Genomic DNA, 25,319 nt, shown 5'->3' on the forward strand with positions numbered 1-25,319 from the left:
TTCTTCAATTTTCATGCTAGAAACAAAATGTAAACGTCTAATTGTAGCTAACATCCACAGCATTTCCAATCCATATAGTTTTCCAACAATCGCAATTACCGCACACAGAAAAGTTTGCCGCATATTTTGTTTTAGGTAAAATTCTGTCATGTGTAAAACAGCTTTCAATTGCACCTGACCTCAATTTTAAGTTTTCACATTGCTTATTAGTGTCAAATCATTGCTAGTGTTTGTCTGCAACCATATAAAGCAGCTCCCATAAGAATTTAAACATTTTCCGTGATTTAAACCATATTTAGTGTTTTACCCAGTCCATTCTTCAGAAAACTTTAAAACCGTTTTTGACAGCTTACCAATCCACTCTGTTTCTCTTTCGTGTTGCTGGGGGGAAATTGGGATTTACTTTTTGTTTGAATTCTGCATTCCTGAATACCTGCTCTCGCTCCTTCTACCTCTTTATATTGCATATTGGGGGGTTGAGGGGCATGGAGGGGGAAATAGTAACCATGCTGCTATTTGATTTGAACCCACACACAAAAGTATTATTTCTGTGCTGCATTGTTTTTGCTTACTATTACTCCTTATGATTAAAGAGATTGCTTAGTGTTGCATCACCCCATTGATGATTATTGTATACCCATTAAACATAGCGTGATTATATTGTGAACTACAAAAATAAATATTTTAACTTTGCAATCCAGACTGATTCCTGGTTCAGTGTGACCGGGGGGTTCCAAGAGAGGGGCGTGATATAAGTGGTACATCGTTCAGAATAAAAGAACTTTTAGACACAAAATAAATAAGGATTTCAGTTGTGCATTACACGCTAGGCATTGACTTAGGTGAAGTGCCGGATTGAAATCACTTATAGATTGGGGGCTCGTCACGAGATCCTGAATTAGACATACCACTTGTGACAGTCTAATACAGCGTGCTAACTGACGGGGTACATAAACCCTGTTGGGTTACCACACTGTGCTACACTGTGAAAACACCCTTCAATAGATACACTCTAAGGAGTTTGGTCTGTTTTGCAAAAACAAAATAACTCCTGTAAGTTAGAAAGGAAATTAATATTTCCAGAATGGAGACCCCAGTAGAAATTAATATGGAAAAAGAACACCTACTGCACACATTATTTGTCAGGGGTGAATGGACAGAGCAGGATCAGAATGTTTGGTTGCAGGAAATCAAAGAGCAAGCCACTGCCACAGGAATAGATAGATGGCAGGATCGGGGTCCGTTACACATGGCACTTAGTGAACTGTACATGGCCCCGAAGGTAAAAGAAGAGCAAAGTAAAATTGCCAAAACAGCAGCATATTTGTACCTCCACATTGGAGCAATACAGGAAAAATATGCCGAAAACCTAGATCTGGCAAACAGGCAAGTACAATCATTAGAAAAAACCCAAAATGATTTGGACTCTGCAGAGCAAAGGCTACAAAGAGCCAAGAATCAGAGAATGAAACCAGACAGTACCTGATCAAAGTAAAAGGAGATCTGGATATCCTGCAGCAAGAGAAGGTAGAGCAAGATACCAAAGTACTGGCACTGCAAAAAGCGTAGAGCAACTTTGGATTTTTCGCTTAAAAACGGACAAAACTGGCTTGAATGAGTCAACGAGTTGGCAAACTTTGGCCACACTATGAAAAAGGAGATGTGTTCACTCTACTTTGTTGTTCACATATTCATATGCTGTTTATACATTTATATGCTAGATGTCTTGTGTAAAGTCATTCACTCCTTTTATGCTGCTAGACTTGTGAATCCCCCTCTACACTAATCTGTAGCTAGATGATGCTACTTACTGTCACTTTTGGCCCATGTCATATGAGGCGTTCCATACACACCCCCATGAGCAACATTGCACACATGGCGGCGGTATGCAATCTGAATTCGGCCTGACCCCAAAATGGAGGACCATTGTTCCATCTGGGGCGGCCATTTTGGGAACACACACGTGACACACCCTGGCGCCATGGCAACAATAAACAGAAGTGTCTGACGAGCCGCAGCGTTGAGAACCTTTCGCGCGCGGCTCGCCAGACCCAGACTCAAGCAGCAGGTAAGCTCTTGCCCTTGCTGACCCAGCAGGTCTTGTCCCCGACCAGCGGGAGACAGCCCTTGCTCGTTCGAGATGAGTGCGCGGACGAGTCCGCTGGATCGGATCCCGCCCGCAAAGTGTACTTGCATATAGGAGCGGGCACGCCATCGGCGGCCACTCCAGCAGTGTATTTAACTGCGATCCCTGGTTTCTCAAAATGACATAAATACTAGCATGCATCAAAGATATTGTGTTTATGCACAAAACATGACGACATTAAACACTGTCTCTTGGCCCCTAGGTCTCAGGCCGCTTGTTACCCCTCCGTGCGCAACCAGCAACATGGATAGGGTAAGATTCCCCTTCCATCCTTTACTATGTGTGCAATGTGTTATGTAATTAACACACCATAGATTGTAATCTGGGTATTTCCCCTGTTTCTCTTCTCCCCCTCCCCTACTGTCACCCCCACAGGTAGAGGAACATTATTAATGCAGACAACACTGCAACAGTAATGAAGAGGGCTTTTACTCACCGGCCCATATTCAAAGCCCTGATGAATGTGGTTCAACCACTCTTCACCACAGAAACCAGTCGGCTATAAAATGACCTGACCCAAGTGTACAACAAGACTACCTTGAGTCAGTGCACTTGGTTTTTGAATCCCCAATACAACAACTCTGTGGATTCCCTGTTTTTTAACAAAAATATTGAGAGAGGAAAATTGAGAAATTGATTGAAGAATATTCCACCATTCTTCTTTTTCCTTGTTTTAACATTCTGCACCCGCTTAATAGAGAAAATCCATTAAAATTCTGTTTCTGTTCATCTTGAAAGTGGCAAACACATAATCCATTGTGGTCCAACATGTGTTTTTTAGCATGGCACAGTGCATTCACATATGCTTGTAAGTTTATTTACAGACACGTTGCTCTTTCAAAACTTTTACTCTAACAAAGAAACTGTGTGTTTCTTAAGTGTGAACCCTGCAAAAAGAGTGCCAAGAATGTTTGGACTCCCTACTAGGGAGCCAACAAAAGCTGGAACAGCAATTGAACTATAATGGAGCCTGCACAGGGTAGATAATCGCCCTGGAAAATCAGATTGATAAGATAAAAGAGGAAAATAACAAATTAATTACCAAAGACCTTGACTCCCAGACAGAATTTGATGAAGAGCGCCAAAAAGCTGGTGCACTCAAAAAACAAAGGGACGACCTGGTTGCACAGAGGGGTACTCTATTTCAGGAAAGGGACACCTTAGGCCAGGAGGTCAGTTATTTAAAAACCAAGATGGAAGAAAATCACCTGGCCCTTCATGGACTGGGTGAGCTCCAAAAAGACTACGAAAAACTGTTAGAGCACACCAGGAGGGTGGAAGATGCTCTAGCAAAGAATGACTAGGCCAGTAAGGACAGGACTCAGGAGGTAACCCTCCTGCAGCAGAAATTGGCCCAATACTCCAAAATTACACAGGAAGCACAGAGAGACAATGAGGCTCTCTGTGAGAAAAATGACAGGCTCCACAGACAGGTAGCTATGCAGGAACAACTAATAGAGACTAGTAAGGCCTTGATAGAAGAACAAAAGGGTCAGTTTCTTGCATATCAACAGGAAGCAGGGGCTGAGAGAGATGATGTCCGCTGGGAGAGGGAAACACCTGAGCATAGCCTCAGGAACCCTGGTACCAGAGACTTTCATCTCTTCAACTCCATGGACTCTGCCACCCCCATGTCTACTGGCGCACATGAGCCAAGGGCCAGGGGATAGCAGACTTCAACCTAAGGGGAAATATGGGGCCAATAGGCCACCCTCCCAGAAATGGATGGGCGGGCATCTGTGTATGGGTTCCCAAGTGCTAGGGCCATCTTCTCTGATCAGGGAGACTCCAATGAGAAATGGATCCTCAGAAATACCACTTGTCCAGAGATCAGACGGTAAAATTTAGTGGGGAACTCCATGAGAGTAGGCCCACTAAGGGCATCCTGAAAACCTCTTCCCAGCTAGGACGGGGAGGGGGGTACTCAGCCAATCCTGGGAGCAAGGAAGAATCAGAAGACTCTTCAGAGCGCCACAGGACTCAAGAAACTGGGCCCGCACATTCTGCCAGCCATTCCCAAGCTCACAGAATCCGGGAAAGTCTAGAAGACCAGACAGCCACCTCTGGTAGCAGTGCCTCCGAGTCAGAGGATGAGTGGACCAGGGTCACCCGAACTAAAAAAAGCCAACAAGGTCAAGGGGATTACTCAAGGATCCCCTGAAACAAATAAAAGCCATTAGGAGCGTCATCACGCCCTATCACAAGAATGCTAAATATTCGGTTTGGGAGCACCTTGAGTTATTTGAACAGATGATGGACACTTTCCATCTGAAGGACAGCCAAAGCTGTATTCAGTATGTGAAGTGGACATTTTCTCCTGAGTACTTCAGCTTCTTTGCGGGGCTGGAGGCTCAGAGTCATTCTAGATGGTCCACCTATAGGGCGGCCATCCTGAAACATTTTTCCATTCACAGGAATCCTCAAGAGGCTCGCAAGGCAGCCTATAACTTACAATGTGGGGAAGACCAGGCTCCACAAGAATTTGTTCAGGAGTTGAAACGCACCTTTGCGCAGACCACTAGAAGGATGCGCACTGACAGCAAAGAATTTGTAAACACTTTCTTTCTTGCTCTCCCTAAGTATATTATGACCCAGCTAGTGAGGGACTTTCACGGGAAAAAATCACTAGACTGGGTCGCTGAACAAGCCACGTGCATTTATGAGGTCAGAAGCCATTGGAAAACAAAAATAGTCCCAAAAACCCTAAAACAACCAACACCCCTGCTGCTGCTAAAGTGGCGGAGGTGAAGGTTGCCCGCATTTTAGATTTGGAGATGGGGGGGCCTAAAAACCTGCCCGCACAGGATCAAAACAACCCCAAACCCAGAACGCCCTTGGGCCAATCACAAACAGGGAGCCAGGGAGGTAATCCCACAAATGGGACCCCTAACTCTCCTGACTACATCAGCCCACTCTACAAGGGGAATAGACCCATCCTGGGTTATGTGTGGACTCCTCCAGTCCAAGGGGGGGGATCCAAACAGACAGCAGGAAATCTAGGGAACTTCCCTCCTCACTTCCCCCAGGTGGGCAGTAATCCCCCAAATGGCGGACCAAATTTCTTTCCTAGGTACCTGCCAACTTTCAACCCCCAAAACAACCCATCCTTCTTTCCCCACTTTCCTGAGCCCATACAGCCCAATCCGGGAGAGGGGAGGCTAAGGGTGGAGGGGTACGCAAACTTCCCTAACCTGGGATATTTTGTGAGAAGGGATAGCTACCCTTCCCGGGATCAGCCCAGGGGAGACATGAGGACCCTGTACCAGCCAGAGCGGGTGCCCCAACTAGAGCGCCAGGTCCAGAACATGGCACAGGATCTGGGTCGCATGCTGGGGGCTAAACAGAACCCTCAGATAAGCATGGCGGCTCAGAATACCTCAAATCCAGGATCTGGTACTCCAGAGCAATGACAGGGGAAGAACCCCGACAACCCACCTTCCTAGGGAGGAGGCACAAGGGGAAGGGGGTATAAAGCCTTGGAGGAAGCTTCCTTCCCCACTTGTAAAAAGCCCCTGGAAAACCAGGAACCGGAACCAAAATCTCCTGCCCCCGAAAGTCTGCAACCCAAGGAGCAGAGATGGGGGTTATGAGAAATAAAGAGCCCAAAAAGACCCATTTTGAGGAGGAGGTACAAGTCTTCCAGTTTGAAGGAGAGGGATCCTCAGAGGATCCTGGGAAAAGGATTTTCTCCTTCAGAGAGCGGGGAACTCCTCCCAAAGAAAAATGGGTCCCAAAAGATCCAAATCCAGACTGGGTAGATGTGGGGACCGAGTTAGCACCGCCCATCATCAAACCCCAGAGTCAACAGCACGAAAACCCCCTGGTTCAAACCCATCCTGGTGACTGCCTCCAAAAGGGGGGGGGGGCAGCCCAGAATCAGAACCAGGGGAACCAGAAACTTCCCCCATATGTAGCTGTCACCTTTTTCTTCCAGATTCCCAAGACCCCAAACAGAATCCTGCCCAAATCACCTTTCTGTCAGTATCCAAAACCAAGAAACTAACCCACCAGTTGTCCAAAAATGTACATTATCTTTGCCCCCTTGAGGAGAAGGAGGGAAGATTCTATGCCCCAGTCCAAATACAGGGGCAATGTACAATTATGGCACTGGTGGACAGTGATCCCAAGCTACCCTTCTGTCAAAAAGGGCCTTTGATCAACTGAATTCGGGAAGGGGGAGAAATACCAAATTCCTCTCACCCCTCTTCATGGACAACTTCAGAACTTCGACAGGAAGGAAATTCCTGTCGAGGGGACTGCAAATTTGAACATTAAAATTGGGTGACACAAGGTGAAGCACCCGGTCATAGTTGTGACTCCAGAGGGCACCCCTTGTTTACTAGGGAATGACATCCTGCGTAGGTTGTCTCCCCTCATAGATTGTGTAAACAAGGTCCTCTGGACCGAGACTAGCCGACCAATAAAATGGAAACATAGTGTCAACCATGTTAGTTTAAAGGGCACATGCCAGATGGTTGAACAAAAACCTGACCAAATAGAATTTCACTTCCAGAATAATCAAATCCCAGACGTGACAGTATTTGCAGTAGGACAACAAACTGGTGATGGGGGGTCCTCTCTATTTCTGAAAATCCACCTTCCTTCCAGTTTAAGGTGGCATTCCACACTGGAAGGAAACACTCTGAAATTCTTTACAAATTCACAATCAGAAATCCCACTCCTATAGTCCAGAAAGATGAGAAATCAGTTCAAAGCCTGGCTGATATTCAGAAAATTGGAGAGCAGTTGTTCATCCCTATTCAGTTAAATGAAGGGAAGGACTCTGTTCTCGCCCAAGTGTGTGTGAACAACGGTAAGAGCTTCATCAGCAAAGCCATGTTCCGCAAACTCCCAAAAGATCCAGCCATTCCCACATTTAAACTGATAGACAAATGGGAAGTGGTCCTGGAAACACCCAATTCCAAATATCTCCTGCATAGCAGGTGTATGCTCAGAATGTCCATAGGCAACAAGAGCATAGTCCATAATTGTTGGGTCGTGCGAGATGTCCCTGCTGCATTTTACTTAGGCAGTGACATTCTCAATCGCTTTGCCATTAGTTTGGACTAATAAACTTCAAAGCCTAGTCCCAATTAGCGGGTAATCCCATGGACTTTGATGACCCAGAGAAAGCATTTAGGTCAGCTCAACTGCTGCCATATGCAGTTGAAATTCAGATTGGAGAGGAAGTCACCATCCCAGAACGGACCCGACAATTCTCTCTGGGAGTAAAAATTAAAAGAGGACAGAAACTGAAAAACCTTGACGCCTATATTCATCTTAATGCTCACTTCCAACAGCAGGCGTTGGGGGTAAACCCAACACCATTAGTCAACATAGAACACGACACCATTCCAATAGAGGTGGATAACAGCGACCTAAAGAGTATCACTCTGGCCGCAGGCACCATTATTGGAATGGCGGTTGATGACCGACATTTTTCCATAGATTTAGGTAATGAACTGTTAGGACCAATCCCCAAGGACTGTTTTGACAGTGATAGCGACGATGACGCAACACCAGACAGGATCTTCACCCGGCATGGGGGGAATTTCCTGGTGTACACTTCCTGCCCTTATGGTAAGGAAGATGTGACTTGTGACTTCAGGAGGGATGAGGTGATCTTCCAAGTCCATGAGGACTGCCTTCCCCACCTGAAGCCATCAGTCCAAATCAGCACTTTGACCAGGGACTTCTCCACCCAGCTGGAGGAGGCCGCTGAGATAGCAAAACCGGAAGTCTTTCCAGGCTTCAGGCAGATGGTTGAAGAGAGAGTCAACCTAGCTGATGCCTGTGAGACTCAGGAGCAAAAGCAAAAATTGAAACAAGTTTTCTTAGATTTTCAAGATCTCTTTGCGGTGGACTCATATGACATTGGTCGCACCGACATCCACACAACAATTCCCACGGACCCTGGCATGACTCCACTGTTTGTGAAGCAATATCGCTTGCCTCTTGCATAAATGGAGTCCCTTACTGAAATAATTAAGAACCTTGAGTCCCGTGGGATAATTCGTCCAGTCCACAGCACCTTCAATAATCCAGTGCTGGGGATTTTGAAACCAAACAGCCAGTGGAGACTCTGTGCTGACCTTAGGGAGCTCAACAAACGGGTCCATACTGCCTGATGGCCTCTTCCCTACATTGACAAAGGGCTGGCCCAGATCCAGGGGTCAAAGGTATTCACTGCCGTTGACCTGACCAATGGGTACTGGACTGTACCTGTCAGTAGGAAGGACCAATACAAGCTGGCCTTTACCTTCGGGGGGCAGCAGTACACATGGACCCGGACTCCCTTCGGATACATCAACTCCGGCAAGGAATTCAACATTTTTCTACACAAGGCCATGCCCGACCTGGGTGAAAGGGGTAACCTGGCCTATGTAGATGATGTTTTAGTCAAAAGCTCTACTGTGGAGGAACACATAGCGGAGATCCGTTATGTTCTGACACAGTTGAGGGCTGCCAGAGCAAAACTCTCCTTTCAAAAGGCACAGTGGTGCAGAACCCGTGTAAATTTCTTGGGGCATGAGATTACTCCTCAGGGTCTCTGTCCCCAGGAAAAGAAAGTGGAAGCACTCCAGAAATTAAAAGACCCCACAACTCTGTGGGAACTAACTAATTACAGCAGAAAGTTAATTGAGGACTACGCAAAGATCTCAAGTCCCCTGATCCATCTTTTGAAAGGGGGGTCAAGTGCGAGTGGGGTCCAGAACAAGCCGAGGCAGTAATACAACTCAAAAAGAAGCCTCTCACAAGTGCCTTGCCTAGCTTACCCTATCAAAAACAAGGAGTTCTTCTTGGAGACAGGGTTCTCAAATACATGCTTGACTGCAGTATTATATCAAAAGCATGACAAGGTCAATAAAGTAATCTCCTATGCGAGTAAAACTTCATCCTCTGTGGAGGAAAAATTAAACAATTGTGAGAAGGAACTCCTGGCAACGGTGTGGGCATTGAAGAATTACCGCCAGTTTATCCAGGGGGAACACATCATAGTGCATACCCCACACCAGCCTCTGCAATATCTCCAAAGTGACAGAATCCGGTCCGGAAATGTGAGTAATTCTCGAATTACTTCCTGGATTCTGTCAATGCAAGGCTTTCCTGTGGAGATCAGATATGGCCAAAACAAGAGAGTTCCCTCGAGCAAGGTCTGGCTGACTTGCATGATTGTGCCAGAGAAAACTGTCTCGAGGGCGAAAGTCTTAGAATCAAGGACAACATGGAGGCCTACCTTAATTCCACACACAAAGTCTATGAAGAAGACCAGTGTGAGGGAATGCCCACTGTCTATGTGGATAGGTGTTCCTACCATGTTGAAAACAACGGGGAAAAGGACTTGTGGCCGGCGTAGGGAATGCATGGGTGAATGATGCCCCAGAACCCTCCACTGGGTACAAAATCAGTCCCCAAAGTAGTCAAGTGGCAAAGGTGATGGCTGTGCATCAAGCAATTCTCACTGCTGTCCAACACCAACTCCACAAACTGGTCATAATCACTGATTCACATTATGTACGGAACGGGTTAGTGGAGCACCTGGTTAACTGGAAAACCAGAGGCATGCTATGTGCTAATAACAAACCATTGAAACATGGGAAATGAATCCAAAATATTGATGATCTGGTCACCTCGAATGGTATGACCATCTACTGGAAAAAGATCAAGGGTCATTCTAAAGTAGAGGGACCAGACAAAAGTGGAAATGACCTAGCTGATCAGCTGGCCAAAACCGGAGCCATCCAAGGGGATCTACTTGAGATCGAGTCCCTGTTGGATGAAATCCAGGTCACTGCTATCACTAGGTCCCAGACAAACGCTCACAATGAACTCTCAACTGCCCAGTGGAGTAAGGAGACCCCAGATGCTGATTTGATTACGGCTCAAAAAGGGGATCCAATAATTGGTAAGTTTTATCAACACATTGAGGACCCTGAGAACTTTCCCCTGATGGATACCTATTACATAGGGAAAGAGGACCTCAGAGTGTTGATGAAATGTCCAAAACTTTTCAGAATCCAAGACGGTTTGTTGGTAAGGAGATCCATAGCTGGCCATGACCAGTGGGTGGTCCCTACTTCATTCCGAAGCCTGATGCTAAGTCACGCCCATGATGCGGCCACAGCCGGTCATCGGGGGTTTCATACCACACTATAAATCTTGCGAGAGGTTGCATACTGGCCACACATGGGGCAGGACCTCGACCAATACTTGAAGGGGTGTCTTGTGTGTGCACAATTTCAGCCAACATCCCTCACACACCGTGCTCCACTCCAAAAGAGGGGGGTGACACTACCTTGGTCATATTTACAAGTCGATTTTATCGGGTCCGTGATTCGCTTCTCTAGGGGGGAACAAGTACATGTTCACCGTGACATGCTTGTTCACTAAATGGGTGGAATGTCTCCCGGCCCCAAATGGCAAGACAGAAACAGCAGCTGCCCTGATGATCAACCACATCTTCTCGCGTTTTGGACTACCACAAAGGATTGAGTCAGATGAGGTAGCCACTTCACTAGCAAAATGATGACAAAGATGTGGGAGATACTTTGGGTCAAGAGGAAACCACACATTGCCTACCGGCTAGCCTCTAGTGGTGGAGTTGAGAGATACAACAAGACAATTGTGAGCATATTAAAAACGTTTTATGGCAGATTCTGGGCCAAGTTGGGACATTTGATTACCTCTTGTCCTGATGGCCATCAGATCTACCCCTTCTTCTGCAACTAAAATTTCGCCGTTTGAGCTGATGACTGGACGAAGGATGGTGCTTTCCCAGCATCTGCTCTACAGAACCCAAGAGTAGACCTTGATAAATGCCTCCACAACTCATGAGCATGTTGAGAATCTGAGAAAACACCTTCAACATGCTTTGGCCTATGCTCAGCGGAATCTAGAAAGATCTGCAGACAGTATGAAGACCCACTATGACCTTTAGACAACTAGAAAAGAATACCAAGAATACCAAGTAGGAGACTAGGTCTACCTGTACAATTTCCTAAGGAACCAAGCCAAACAGAGCAAATTTCTTCCTAGCTGGCGGGGTCCTTTTGAAATTGTAGACATAGGGCCTCATTACATGGTACGCGGTAAGGGTTTACCGGTATTTTACCGGTACCGGTAAATCCTTACCACCTTACTACGAGGTCCCTTTGCGGGTTGGGGAATGTAACGCCTGCTTTTTGCAAAGGGACCAGTGGAGCTAATTACAGTACCTCCAGTCCCATGGAGCCCTATGGGCCAAAAATGGGAATAGGGAAGGGCAATGGTGGAAGGGGGAATTACCGCCCCGCCAACCTTGGAATGGGGCGGTAATTCCCCTTTCCACCAAGGCGGTGCCAGTATTTTACCGGCATGAACCATGGCGCTAATGGTTCACTGCCTACCGTGTAATGAGGCCCATAATCTCACCAGTCGCCTACAAAATCCATATCCCCAAAGGCAGTTTTGCAGAGGGGGAAAGTAAGTGGGTCCACATCAACCAGCTGAAGTGTTGCCATCCTAGGCATATCCTGCAGCAACTAGAGGAGTCATCTTGAAACCCAGAGGGGGACATTTCGGATCCCTAGAAAATTACAACTATTAAAAACCATTCCACCTGTTAAAATCAGTAGTCATTACAAGCGGGAAAGATTGTCAATTGTATGTCAAATGTATGCAATGCCCCACTACATGAATAGTGGTGGGGAAATGTCCACAGACATGCTCTGTTTTTTCTTATAGCACTGAAACCAAGGATTCCAAGTACCAAGGAGGATCACTCGGGGACCGGAAGGAAAGACTCAAGGGGCCCGAAGTATAGCTCCATACTTCCATCTGGAACCGGCGAGGAGAACCTGTCGATCGAGCACTGATGGGAGAAGCAGACAAATTTTTCCACTTGGACCAAAAAAAAAACTGAACATCCCAATCTCCCGACTTCCCCTTGACAGGCGGTAAATTTCAAGTCGTGAGGGGGGGCTTTGTGGGATGTATTAACCAACTTATGCTCTGCCCTGCGGCGTCACTGTGTCCTGGGGGTGCCAGAATCATCAAAATGGCCACAAAACCCTTGGGTGCACCAAAACCTATGGAAATCATGCTTTGCAACACGAAAAGATGACTGCCAAATCTACCATGCATGTTGACAGTGATGGAACGGAGACCTCACTGCTGAAACATGACATTGGGCTGCCCAACAAGTAAAAATGGAGCACAGAGGAAAAACAGTGCTTGCTGAAAGAAATTCAACGTCTTGCATTTAAATCCTTTTTCGTGGTTGCTGAAACTACAGAATGCCGGTCCAAAACACCATAAAACTTCCAATATTCCTGCTGGGTGTTACTAGTCGCTTCATTCAAGAAATCATTTTGAAAAGAATGTCGTGAAAAGCTGAATTTGTCATCAAAACATTCACAGCAAAAATGTGCCTGCCAGTGAAATCTGTCAAAATCTGGGCGCAGTACCAGCGGCCGCCTGTATGACAGCAGTCAGATTGCATCATAAGGATTTAAACTTGTACAACTGAAATCTAAGGTCTGAAAACTAAGTGACCTGTTATTGAGAGTAACCCAAGTTGCAACTATTCAAATCCCATGGTTTAGAAGCTGGAATAAGTGTTTTACCTGCTTGTTTTGAAATTGCAAATTTATTTAAACCAAGAAAAAATTGCAACAAAATGACATTTAAATTTAAGCCTTACTCCAAGCCAAACCAGTATAACAACTTTCCCCAAGAGACCAGGCCTCTCTCTCCACAAAGAACTCACACCCATGTGATGATTAAGGGGTGGGAAGAGAACTTGGGCTGCTGTGGGAAGAGGACAATGGATTTCCTCTGGCTGAAACGATATGCAGAGTGTGAAGAGTCATAAACGGCCTCTCCCAGAAGAAAGGGGGCAGAGATTGCTCCTAAACTGCAAGAAGAGGAAGGAGGCGGGACAGACAACCATTTGTTGATTCACACGGACAAAAAGCACATTTTAAAAAAGACTGATCATTTACTGTGTAAAATTGTGAAAAATATGTAAACCCCAGACTGGTGAACCTAATTTTTGGCTGCATATTTTAAGAGGTGCCAGAACTCTGTGCTATGTTCTGGGAAGTAACAGTGGAAATTATGGGCTTATACCAAATGTATTTGTGTCAAAAGTATGAAACTTCACACGCTTATGCCCCTATACAATGCACACATTTGTGGAAATTTGCTCCAAAATTGGACCATGTGTTCCGGACAAAAAGTGCGGAATTCTGTCAAAAACAGACCCAAGACCCTACAGCGATGGGGCTTGGAAGAGTATCTGCTCCACAACATATGTGATCTATATATGTTATTGTTAGAAAGGTTGCACATTTGTAAATATGTATGGTACTAAAAGTAGATGTTATGTTCAAAAGGCAAGGGGAGGATTCTCTGACTCATAAAACCAAATCATCATGGTGACACCCTGTTTTCTCCTCCAATCTAGGGAGAGAGGAGACTCTGGCCAATAGCCTTCCTGGGGCGCGCTTAGGATAAGCCAGAATACACACCCCCTTGTGATAAGCATAAATAGAGATAGCTGAGGACTTAGAGGACACACACAGATTCACCCACTAACCGATTGCTGGCGGAGCACCCTGCAAGAGGACCAGACATCTTCCTTGCTCCAGACTCCAGAAACTTGGCAAGCAGAAAGGCCCATTCTATAGCTGAACCATTCTCAGATTGGCCTTAAAATTCCAGAAATCAGAATTCACCCCAGAAATCTAAGGGGAACAAACGAATCAGCCTGGCTGTGCTGTAACTGCTTTCCTGCTAAAGAATTATTACCAGAATCAAAAGACCCAATCCAGTTGTGCCGTGCTGTGACCAGATAGCTGTGACCAGAGCCATTGCAGACCCAGTCCAGTCTGGTGTGCCCAGCAGCCGGTCCCAGTCTGGTATGCCAAGCAGAATTTTTGACCAGAATTCCTGATGGTTCTGTTCAAAACATATATAGTGAGTATCCATAGTATAGGACTGTCACTAGCATATGTACTATCCATAGTCTATCCCTATCTAAATCCATCCTATCTTGTCTTCAGAACCTGCATTGTTAGAAATAATTTTTGAATTGCCTGAACTCTCTATCTAATCCCTACTATCTTCCTTCTGTACTGGTATTATTAAAAATATCTTTGCACTGATATATTTCATCTGAAGAAGGCAAGCTCCTCGGCAGGCAGTCACCCAGATCCAGTGGCGCCCTGGTCTAGTGGCTGTGCTTCTGTGTGGTATTTGCTTCTTCATAGTCATCCCCTAGTGTAAAGAAATCCTGTTTGTCTTTTGAAAGCGCATCCCTGTTTTCCAATTTTGCACCTATTTGAAAAAAACGACCTCTACGAAAACGTCCATAACTTCTTCAATTTTCAAGCTAGAAATTTAAATGTCTGCTTGTAGCTGACATACACAGCTTTCCATAGAACCAAAAACCACATTCCCAATCCATATAGTTTTCCTGCAACCGCAATCGCGATTACCGCGCACAGAAAAGTTAGCCGCAAATTTTGTTTTAGGTAAAATTCTGTCACGTGTAAAACAGCTTTCAATTGCACCCGACCTCAATTTTAAGTTTTCACATTGCTTATTAGTGTCAAATCATTGCTAGTGTTTGTCTGCAACCATATAAAGTGGCTCCCATTAGAATTTAAACAATTTCAGTGATTTAAACCATATTTAGTGTTTTACCCAGTCCATTCTTCAGATAACTTTAAAACCATTTTTGACAGCTTGCCAATCCACTCTGTTTCTCTCTCGTGTTGCTGGGGGGAAATTGGGATTGCCTTTTTGTTTGAATTCTGAATTCCTGAATACCTGCTCTCGCTCCTTCCATCTCTTTATATTGCATATTGGGGGTTGAGGGGCGTGCAGGGGGAAATAGGAGCCATGCTGCTATTTGATTTGAACCCACACACAAAAGTATTATTTCTGTGCTGTATTGTTTTTGCTTACTATTACTCCTTATGATTAAAGAGATTGCTTAGTGTTGCATCACCCCATTGGTGATTATTGTATACCCATTAAACATAGCGTGATTATATTGTGAACTACATAAATAAATATTTTAACTTTGCAAACCAGACTGATTCCTGGCTCAGTGTGACCGGGGTGGTGGGGGGGTTCCAAGAGAGGGGCGTGATATAAGTGGTACATCGTTCAGAATAAAAGAACTTTTAGACACAAAATAAATAAGGATTTCAGTTGTGCATTACACGCTAGGCATTGATTTAGGTGAAGTGCCGGATTGAAATCACTGACAATGCAGAGGTATCGCAGCGGGAAGCATTGGAATTGACGGCTTTCCCCCTGAGAACCGTAGCTGCAGAGATTGTGTAGCAGTAAGCGCAACATTGGAAAACTTTCCCCAATGTCAGTCGGGCTCCGGTGGCAGACAAGCACTGACGAAGCGTGGGAGCAGGTAGAACTCCTCTATTGACTGGTGCGGGTTACAGGAAGCTGAGAAGCATAGGATCTCGGGCTGTGAAGGAAAGCAGCAACAGAGGAAATGGAGGCAGCGAGGCAAACAGATACGTACGCCAGACCCATTGAGTTCACTAAGAGATTGTGAGCCCGTGACAGAGTGAAATTCAAGAGGAAACGTGTTTTTAAATACTGAACTGACATAAAGCAGACAAATCATTATCTTGTAAACCAAGTTGATTTAAGAAGAAGCAAGTGGAATAATAGGAACTTAATCACCAGACCAGAAGGGTGTGATTATATGTATGTGGGTTGGATTAAAGGCCAACAAGCGGGGGCAACGAGTCAAGAAACCAGTTCAAACAACTCTTGCCATAACCCAAAGAGAACTATAACAAGTCAAGTTAGAAAGAACAACCTTTGCCAAAGCAAAGAGGGGGCAAATGAGAATCCCATTTTTTGTAAAACCTATTGCCCATATATAAAGAAACTCAGAAGAGGAATTGGCTTAAACCCACAATACCAATGCCGAAGAGGTCCAAGAGAAAGAGAGAGAGAGAATTATTATCAGCATTTGGTCTAAGCGGAAGTGGGGAATCAAGAGTGGCCGGAAGGCTATCCTTCTGATAGAAGGCATTCAGTCAGAGTGGGGCATAATCTGCATTGGGTGTGGCAAACACAAGTGTGTAACAAACAGCACCAGTGTGGTTCTTGTTTTCCCTGAAGAAATTCTTGAACTTGATGTTATGAAGCAAGAGGCATTGTTAATTTGATGGAAGTTAACCTTTACCACAGAAGTACTTGGAGTTAGTAGTTTACTTTAACCTGTCAGGAGATACCACGGGGTCAGAAGACTTTGGAGTAGTTTATTTTGGCCTGGCAGGAAAGTACACCAGGTCAGAAGACTTTGTAGTAGTTTATTTAGTTCTGGCAGGAGAGTATGATAAGTCATTTATATCGCAAATGTACACAAGTGTTTCTAGGTGTGACAAGACAAGGAGGGTGGAGACAAAAGGAGGACGAAATAACAATCTTACTACACATTGTGTCATTCAGATCACGTAAGTGTGGGGAAGAGGGAAGGGAGAAGTGCCGGGGGGGAGGGAGAGTGCAGGTAACTCAATAAGTGTAGCCAGTGGGTGGCTCATAAGTGCACAGAAACATGGGACTGTTGGGTTGCAGATACAGACCCTTAAGTGCTGAGCAGCCTGGAGGCAGTGCAAGGGCAACTGAACATGCAGAAGCCTGGGCCTGAGTTCAGTGGGTGGCCAGGTGACCAGTGTGCAGAGCAGTCAGGGACATCATCACGGGAGAGGAAGTGAGAAAGCGTAAGTGAAAAGGAAGGCCGGAACCAGAGGTGATTCTGCTCAAGATTGAGAGAGGCAGGGAGCCTGTCGAGAGGGAGGCCTCAGCCGAGGAAAGATATCTACCCCCCACTCTCTGCTTAGAGAAGTATCTGACCCTCAGAGAGTTGGAGGTGGATGAGCAGAGAGCTCGAGAAGGAAGATATTTAGGAAGAGAAAGTTGGAGGAAGTGAGGTCCCAGGCCCCAGAAAGCCTTGTGGATGATGCAAAGGGTCTTGAACTTGATCCTTGCAGCCACAGGGAGCCCGTGAAGAGATTACATAGCTGGAGAGATACTATCCCTGGGCTTGAAGCCAAGGACAAGTCTTGCAGTCCTGTTCTGGATAAGTTGTAAAGGTCAAAGAGTAGAGACAGGCAGATTTAGAAAGAGGCTGTTGCAGTAGTCCAGCCTAGAGAGGACCAGGGCACTGGAGACACTGAGCTTCTGAAAGGCAGAATACCTCTGAGGAGGTAGAACTGATAGTGTGACTTCTTAGAGACATCAAAGATTTGAGGAGAGAAGGCGAGGGTGGCATCAAAGATGGCACCAAGAATCTTAGCCTCACAGGAAGGAGCAGGAAGAAGGTCCAGGGTGGTCAGCCAGAGAGAGAGAGGAAAGGAGGGAGCAGGTGTCCCGAGGAGGAGGATCTCAGTCTTACTGGCATTAAAGCAGAGATCATTGGCAGCACACTATTCCTGAATTACGGCCAGTCTGGTATGAGAGAAGGATCAGAGGTGGCTGAGGGGAGCCTGATGGAGAGCTGAGTGTCATCCACATAACACTGAAAGTTAGAGCAAAAGAACAAGTTACTTACCCCTGGTGATGTTCCTTCGAATGGATGCTCCTCCAACATATTCCTCATCTGTGACATGTAAGAGGGCGCTGTGCGCCGATGACGTCGAGTCGATTTACCTGAAAGGCCTCTGTCGAGGGTGACGTCATTGGAGGGTATATGTAGCACACGCGGTGCCCGTTGGCATCAGTTCTGTTTTTCCCCTCCTTGTGTAGCTCAGATGCCCATAAATACAGGCATGACAGTACTACACCTTGGTGGAACGGAAGCTGTAATAGCACAGGAAATTCTACAGAGGGCTAGGTTGGGAGGGCAATGTTGGAGGAACATCCAGTCGAAAGAGAATATGGCAGGAGAGTATGATATGATAAGTCATTTATAACGCACCTGTACACAAGTGTTTCTAGGTGTGACGACAAGGAGGGTGGAGACAAAAGGAGGACGAAATAACAATCTTACCACACATTGTGTCATTCAGATCACGTAAGTGCGGGGAAGGGAGAAGTGCCGGGGGGAGGGAGAGTGCAGGTAACTCAGTAAGTGTAGCCAGAGGGTGGCTCATAAGTGCACAGAAACATGGGCCTGAAAGGCCTCCGTCGAGGGTGACGTCATTGGAGGATATATGTAGCACACGCGGTGCCCGTTGGCCTCAGTTCTGTTTTTCCCTTCCTCGTGTAGCTCAGATGCCCATAAATACAGGCATGACAGTACTCAACCTTGGTGGAACGGAAGCTGTAATAGCATGGGAAATTCTACAGAGGGCTAGGTTGGGAGGGCAATGTTGGAGGAACATCCAGTCGAAAGAGAGTATGGCAGGGGTAAGTAACTTGTTCTTCGAATGGATTGTGTCCTCCAACGTATTCCTCATCTTTGACATACTCCCAAAGCAGTATTAATGATAGGAGGAGGGTGTAGAATTTACATATTAAGGATTTTCAAGGGCAGAGTAAAGTACTGTCTTACCAAAGGCAACGTCTTGAGCATGGGAAGCATCCAGAGAATAATGCTTTGTAAATGTGTGTTTTGATGACCACGTGGCAGCATCACAGATATTCCTAATAGGAACGCCCCTTTGAAGGGTTGTAGATGTAGCCATGCCCCTGGTGGAATGAGCTTGCAAACCTTCAGGAGGGTCTTTGCCTGCTAGCCTGTAGCATCCAGATATGGGAAGAATGATCCATCTGGACAAGGTCTGTTTGGAAACGGTCTAGCCTAATTTGTGTCCTGTGTATCCTATAAAAAGATGGTCGTCTACTCTCAATTTTGACATTCTGGAGATGTAAAAGCTTAACGCTCTTCTACGGTCCAGCCTACAAAATCTTTCCTCTTCCTTACCAGGATGTGGTGGAGAATAGAAGGAAGGCAGAACAATTGTCTGACTTAAATGAAAGTCTGAAACTACCTTTGGCAAGACATAGGGTTTTACCCTTAAAATAACCCTATCCTTGTGGAATATGTTAAAGGGTGGCTTGGATGAAATTGATTGCAACTCGCTCACTCTACAGGCTCATGTTAGAGCTACCAATAGTATTGTCTTAAAGGTTAACAACCTTAACGGCATGTATACAAAGGTTAAAATGGAGCTCACATGAGGAATTTCAAAACCAGGTTTAGGCCCCAAACCGGAAACTGAAAAGGAGACGGGGGGAACACATTAGTGGGCCCTTTTAGAAATTGAGTCACCAGAGGGATCTTGAAATAAGAACATTCTTCTTATGGGCGCTTAAAGGTTGACAGCGCTGCCAAGTAGCCCTTAATGGTGCCAACCTGAAGGCCCTTATTGGCTAATGAAAGCAAGAAGGATAAGACATCCACAGTTTTACATTGAAAAGGATCAACATTCTTTTCTTTGCACCAGTTTCAAAACGTATTCCAACGGTAATGGTACAGAGACTTTGTTGCTGATCTTCTGGCCGAAAGCAATACCTCCATTACATCATCCGGGAGGTCCCAATCCTTGTATCTCAGCCTTTCAGAAATCAAGCGTGACGGTTGAGAGTCATGACCTCGGGATGGAGAACCCAACCCTCCTCTCAAGAGAGAAGGTCCTCTTTATGTGGAAGACACATCGGAGCACAGATGGACATGTCCAGAAGGTCCGGGAACCACGTTCTCCTGGCCAAATCCGGGGCAATTAGGATCATGTGGTTCCTGAATCTTCTCAACCTCCTGATCACATGGGGAATGACGGGGACTGGAGGAAACACATACAGGAGTGGAAACTCACAGTCCACCATGAACGCGTCGCCTAGAGCTTCTCTTGAGGGAAATTCCCTTGAACAGTACTGCTTGCACTTCCGGTTGACCACGGTCACAAACCGATCTACCTGAGGGGTTCCCCAAAGGGCGAAGATCTCTTGAAGGACTCCTGAGCTAGTTCCCACTGGTGGGAGACTGTGCTCTGCCTACTCAGAGCGTCCGCCGCTGTGTTTTCCTCCCCGGCTAGGTGAACTGCTGACAGGGAGTTTCCTTCTTGAATTGCCCAATGCCAGAGCTGGATTGTCTCTCTGCACAGTGGTAGTGACCCTACACCTCCTCTCTTGTTGAAGTAGTACATGGCCACTGTGTTGTCCATCATTATCAGGACATTCCTTCCCCATACAGAGGGCAGGAAGGCTCCAGTGCTAGTGTGATCACTCTCAGCTCCAAAAGATTGATGTGTAGTTTGGACTCCGATGGAGACCAACAACCGCTGATTGTCAGATCGTTGGCATGGGTTCCCCATCCCGTGAGTGAGGTATCCGTTGTTAGGAAAGATTTCATAATTGTATGTAATTTTCCCTCCATGTGGCAACCCCCAAAATGTTTGCTGCTGTTTTACACCCCGATCTACACTTTGCTAGAGAAGCGCAGCCTTCCGCCGCACTCCTCTGGGCTTTCGCTCAATTCTTATTGGGAAACTGAAATGCCCTTAAAACAGTCAGTACTGGGAGACTCCGTTTCCCTTAGTCCTTTCCTCATGTTGCAGCTTTTGTGCAACATGAAACAAGAGTGCACCGTAACTTACATTACCGCGCTCTTGGGTCTGTAGTCATTCCAAAGGCCCTGGAAACTCTCGCTGGACTTATTATGAACTGTGCAAGTGTGTCACGGACGGGACTGGTGGCAGCTATCGTTTCTTTTGTGTTTTGAACCCTTTTTCGCCATGTTATCCGTGCTAACCGCGTTTGGCACAAATGAGTGGCCTGGCTCCAAAATGGCCATGCCACGAGGTTCTTCGTCCTGTCCGCTGACCGTCTTGCCCCTTCACCTTCCCCCAGGTCGAGCCGACCAGGGCAGTCCTTATTTCGTCATGCACTTTCCCGCGAAACACAACGCTTTCGCGGGCCTCTGCATGCCTTGTGTGTGCCTCCAGGATGTGGGCTGGGATGTCTGGTCCCAATACACATCTGGGTGCCAGAGAGTCTGGAGTGTCCTGAATGCCTGGGACCACCGTGGTCCATGATAGGTCCACGTATGGTGTGAGTGTTTGCGAGCAGATCTCCCATTGGGTCCTCTCCGTTTTGGCACAAAGGGAACTTTGGATAAGAGGAGGCTGGAAACACCACTACCATGTCGATCTCCTGAGTTCACACCGAACAAGGGATAAGGAGCCAAGTATCCTGCAACAAGAAGCTGAGTCGAGGAACCGCTGGTGACCCGCTGAAGGTTTGGCAACCTGAACTGCTGTCATCCTGCGAGACCCCTCTGCATCTGATCGTCCTAGAAGGTCTGCAAAGGCGCTTTGACCCATTGGAATAGTGGGATCAACTATTCCCGGCACCTTCATCAAACCCTGCAAGTAAGCCTCTTCGTAAGTGTCCCTGGGCCAACCAGTGGGCTGACCAGCTTACGCAGGACGCTTTTCTCTGTTACCGCCACCGTTTCGGGGAAGCCCTCGAAACTTGGTTTACTGCTTGCTCTGCGTCCACGGCACCCTCACACCGAATTTCGTACACTTGGCATTCCCAGGTCTGAAGTGAGACGAATGCGCCTGGACCAGAGTAAACACAGTTGTCGTGTTGCCCTGCTGTGGTAACAACTGTTACGCTCACCTGGCTCCCACAGGGGTGTCGGTCGGACCCGGACAGCTGCGGTCTCCACCCACGTGATGCATAGTGCAGTGATGACTGACTGGATCTGCCCTCCTAATCTTGCCGGCTAAACCCGTAGAAATATTCTCCTGCAAGTGGAGAGATGGATTTAGCCACTTGTGGATTCAAGTGATAGCACCCCCACAGTCCTCCCCAACTAATCATCTCCGAAATGCCCTCACAACAATCTCACCTTATATTCTTGAAAGATGAGCTCTCCATCCTGCGTGGATTTGCAGGGGCGCGTCGATTCCAGTTACTTCACTGGTTTGAAGGCTCGGGAGAGTTCCGGAGAGTATTAACTCTGAGGTTCCTGGTGAGGACCAGTAAGTATTAAGTTCATAGAGTTCAATATGTCCGATGTTCACTCTTGTACCCCCCTTCCTTTCTTGTCTTGCAGCTGGCTCGTGAAAAGATGCTCTTGTGGCAGCTGGTGGTGCTCAGGTAAGAGTCTGTATTCCCGGCGCTGTCCGGTAAATGTTGCGCGAGGAAAACGTGTTGTTTTGTCTCTCTTTACAGATGCGGCACGTGAAAATATGGAGAGTCACAAAAGGATGCCTCCGGTGGTAAATCAGGTAAGTCTATGGTGGTAAGAATTGTATTTGTTGGGTCCCTCGGCTCACCTTGTGGTTTTCTTTTGTCTCCTAGGTGCCGAAGTTTGGCGAAGAAATGATGGAGGCAGCGCCGACCCGAAGGATGCTGTGAAGACTGGCGAGTATGGCGCGGCGCTGCAGCTGGAGGTGCGGCGCGTGCAGAAATGATGTTCTTTACAGGTCCGGAGACGAGATGGATCCAGAATCAGGTGTGGAATAGAAATAAGTTTGTTTTCTAACCTTGTCCCTTTCTTTCCACTTTGTTTTAGGAGCTCTGGATTCGAGGCGGGTGTGGCAGAAGACTGGATGCAGGCTGCAGGCACAGTGAGCATTACGCTGCTGGATGCAGAATAACGCGAAGCGTGTGTTGCTGGTCGGGCGTGGTTTAAATAGCCTCAAAAGTAGTCCCAGGTAAGAAGTCCCTAGAACTACACCTGAGTAAAAAATAGTCCCCGTAGAAAAATAGTCCCTTTCAGACTGCATGTTGGATTGGAGTCATTTGCAGCATGGTCTGCCTGAGGTAAGTAATGACTATGAGCCTGGCGCCTTAGGCGCCAGGACTGATTTCTACTATGAGCCTGGTGCCTAAGGCGCCAGGACTGAACCCAGATAGCCCCTAGCCGGGGCTGCTGAGGTTTTACTAAAGGTCTAGGTGCCTGCTCCCAGGGCTGATGGGCTTGGTCCGGATGCCTGGGGGTAGGCATCATGACAACAACCTGTGCACGTCCGCTGCATTTGGGACACCCTCGACCCTGCATCCTGCTACGCAGACTCTACACGGTGTCAAGACGTCCTGATCATCGCAGCTGAACCTGCCAGCAACGTGAACTGAACTGGAGAAGTCTGGGTCTGCCTGCGTCGGGGACCTGTGAGTAGTCCATACCCCAACCGGTGGCCCCTCGTGCAGGAGCCCGTTTCTTTTCTACCGCTGTTGCGAAATAGCGACTCTTTCCCGCACCCTGCCTCTGCCCACAAGTGGAGGCCTTGCTTGAGTAGTGGGGACTTGTTCTGCATCGCTTCAGTCACCTACCTGAACTGCCTGATATCCTTGAAGAGGCCCTCGTTCGTCCATTGGCACCAGCGCGTGCAGGTACTTTTGAGCATAAGGCTCCTCTCTTCGTAGGGCTCGGACTTCCTCCTAGTTAGGTGTATTTCAGATGTCGAACTGGGTCTAATGATTACTTGCACTGGCTGTTTTCCTCCCCATCTAGGTGGTCTACATATTATAACGCATGGATAGTGAATGCTCAATCCAACACTGGGGAGCATTTAAAAATCTTAGCGGAGTTCCAAAATCAGCCCCCAACCATTAATAATATCATTAAGGACAATAAATGGTGTCAGGGCATACATGATGCCTTTCTACTCAAGATTGATTCTCACAAAGAAAAAATAAATAAAGCCCTAGGCAATGTAACATCCCCGCAAATCCCCACAGACAGCGTTCTGCCCAATACCTGGAAGAAAACTGTGCCTTTCTGTCCACTGCACTGATCAATTCTAGATTGGATTATTGCAACAGCCTCTTAGCGGGCACCACAGCCTCCAACATCCAATCATTACAAGTGGCTCAGAATAATGCTGTTCGTAATATCTTCAATCAGTCCCGTCGTACACACATCTCCACTTTTAGGAAAAAACTTCATTGGCTTCCCGTTAAACATCGGATAACGCACAAGATATTGACCACGACCCACAAATGCCTCAGCCTCTGTAGCCCCACTTATTTGTCAGCCCGCATTAGCATTAAATCTAACGCGAGGAACCTTCGTTCATCCTCTGCCACTATTCTCAAGCATCCAAAATACAGGACAGCCAAATTTGGAGGTACCACTCTTGACGCTCAAGGTCCCCTTCTATGGAACAAACTCCCAGCCCAGATGCGGCAGATCCAGGACTACACTGTATTCAAACGTGCTGTAAAAACCCACTTCTTCAATCTGGAATAACTCTTTGACACTTCTTCTTTCTTTGCCATGTGTGTTTGTTTGTTTTGCTCAGTTTTATGTGCGCCCTGAGGCCTACGGGCATGTTGGCGCATTACAAGAATTAAAATAAATAAATAAATAAATTACATGCTCCTAACTCCTTAGAACCCTCGGTCTTGTATATATATTGTATTGATTGTGATGTGCTAGTTTACTTTAGTATTATTGTGATTCTTTGTTATGGTCGATGTTACAAAGGCCTTGTAATAAATATGTCTATATTTTTAACATAACACCTGTCTGGAGTAATTTGTAAGTGTCCTTGCTTTGTGTGCTCATTGAGGTCTTTCCGTCACCCTCACCCCTCTTGAGACTTAGTCTTGACCGCCGCCATCGCTACCCTGATTGGTCTGGCTTGTCCAGAGGTTACCCTGTTCCAAGAAACTAGGCTGGCCTTCTGAACCTCTGCCCCTCCAGGTCCGAGTTCAGAAATACATCTTAATAAATTGGTGTACAGCGGTGGGATACAACTGAAGGTATCCAGTGTTGCGCACGAGCAAAGGCATTTCAAGTTATTCCTACCAGGACACATAGTGAATTGTCGTAGTATAACTTTTTAAAGGCCATAGTCCAATCTAAAAGTATGGAAACAAGTACCTTGTTAACTTTAAATGCTTCTAAATCCGAAACATTGAAAAAGATGTGTGCTGAAAGAGGTGTCTGCTCTCAAGGCACCAAAATGGAAATGATCCAAAGAATCATGGCGTGGCAAGAAGCTCAGCTTAGCGCTATAGCTTCAGAGGACAGTGCAGAAGGAGGTTGGGCTGCTCTCACTGGTAGAACTGACAGTTCTGCTGCTGCACTGGTCCACAGCGACCATGAGGACAGGGAGGATGACATGTCCAATGTTTCCTCTGCCAGTGCTGATGGGGAGGCCATACTTGAATTCAAGAAGCAAGAGCTGCTGTTTAGGCAGAAGGAGCTTGATTTCAATATGGCCAAACTAAAAATCGAACAGGCAGA

The sequence above is a fragment of the Ambystoma mexicanum genome, chromosome 1p (genome assembly GCF_040938575.1).
Source record: "Ambystoma mexicanum isolate Mex_15411 chromosome 1p, UKY_AmexF1_1, whole genome shotgun sequence".
In the NCBI taxonomy this organism is placed as follows: domain Eukaryota; kingdom Metazoa; phylum Chordata; class Amphibia; order Caudata; family Ambystomatidae; genus Ambystoma; species Ambystoma mexicanum.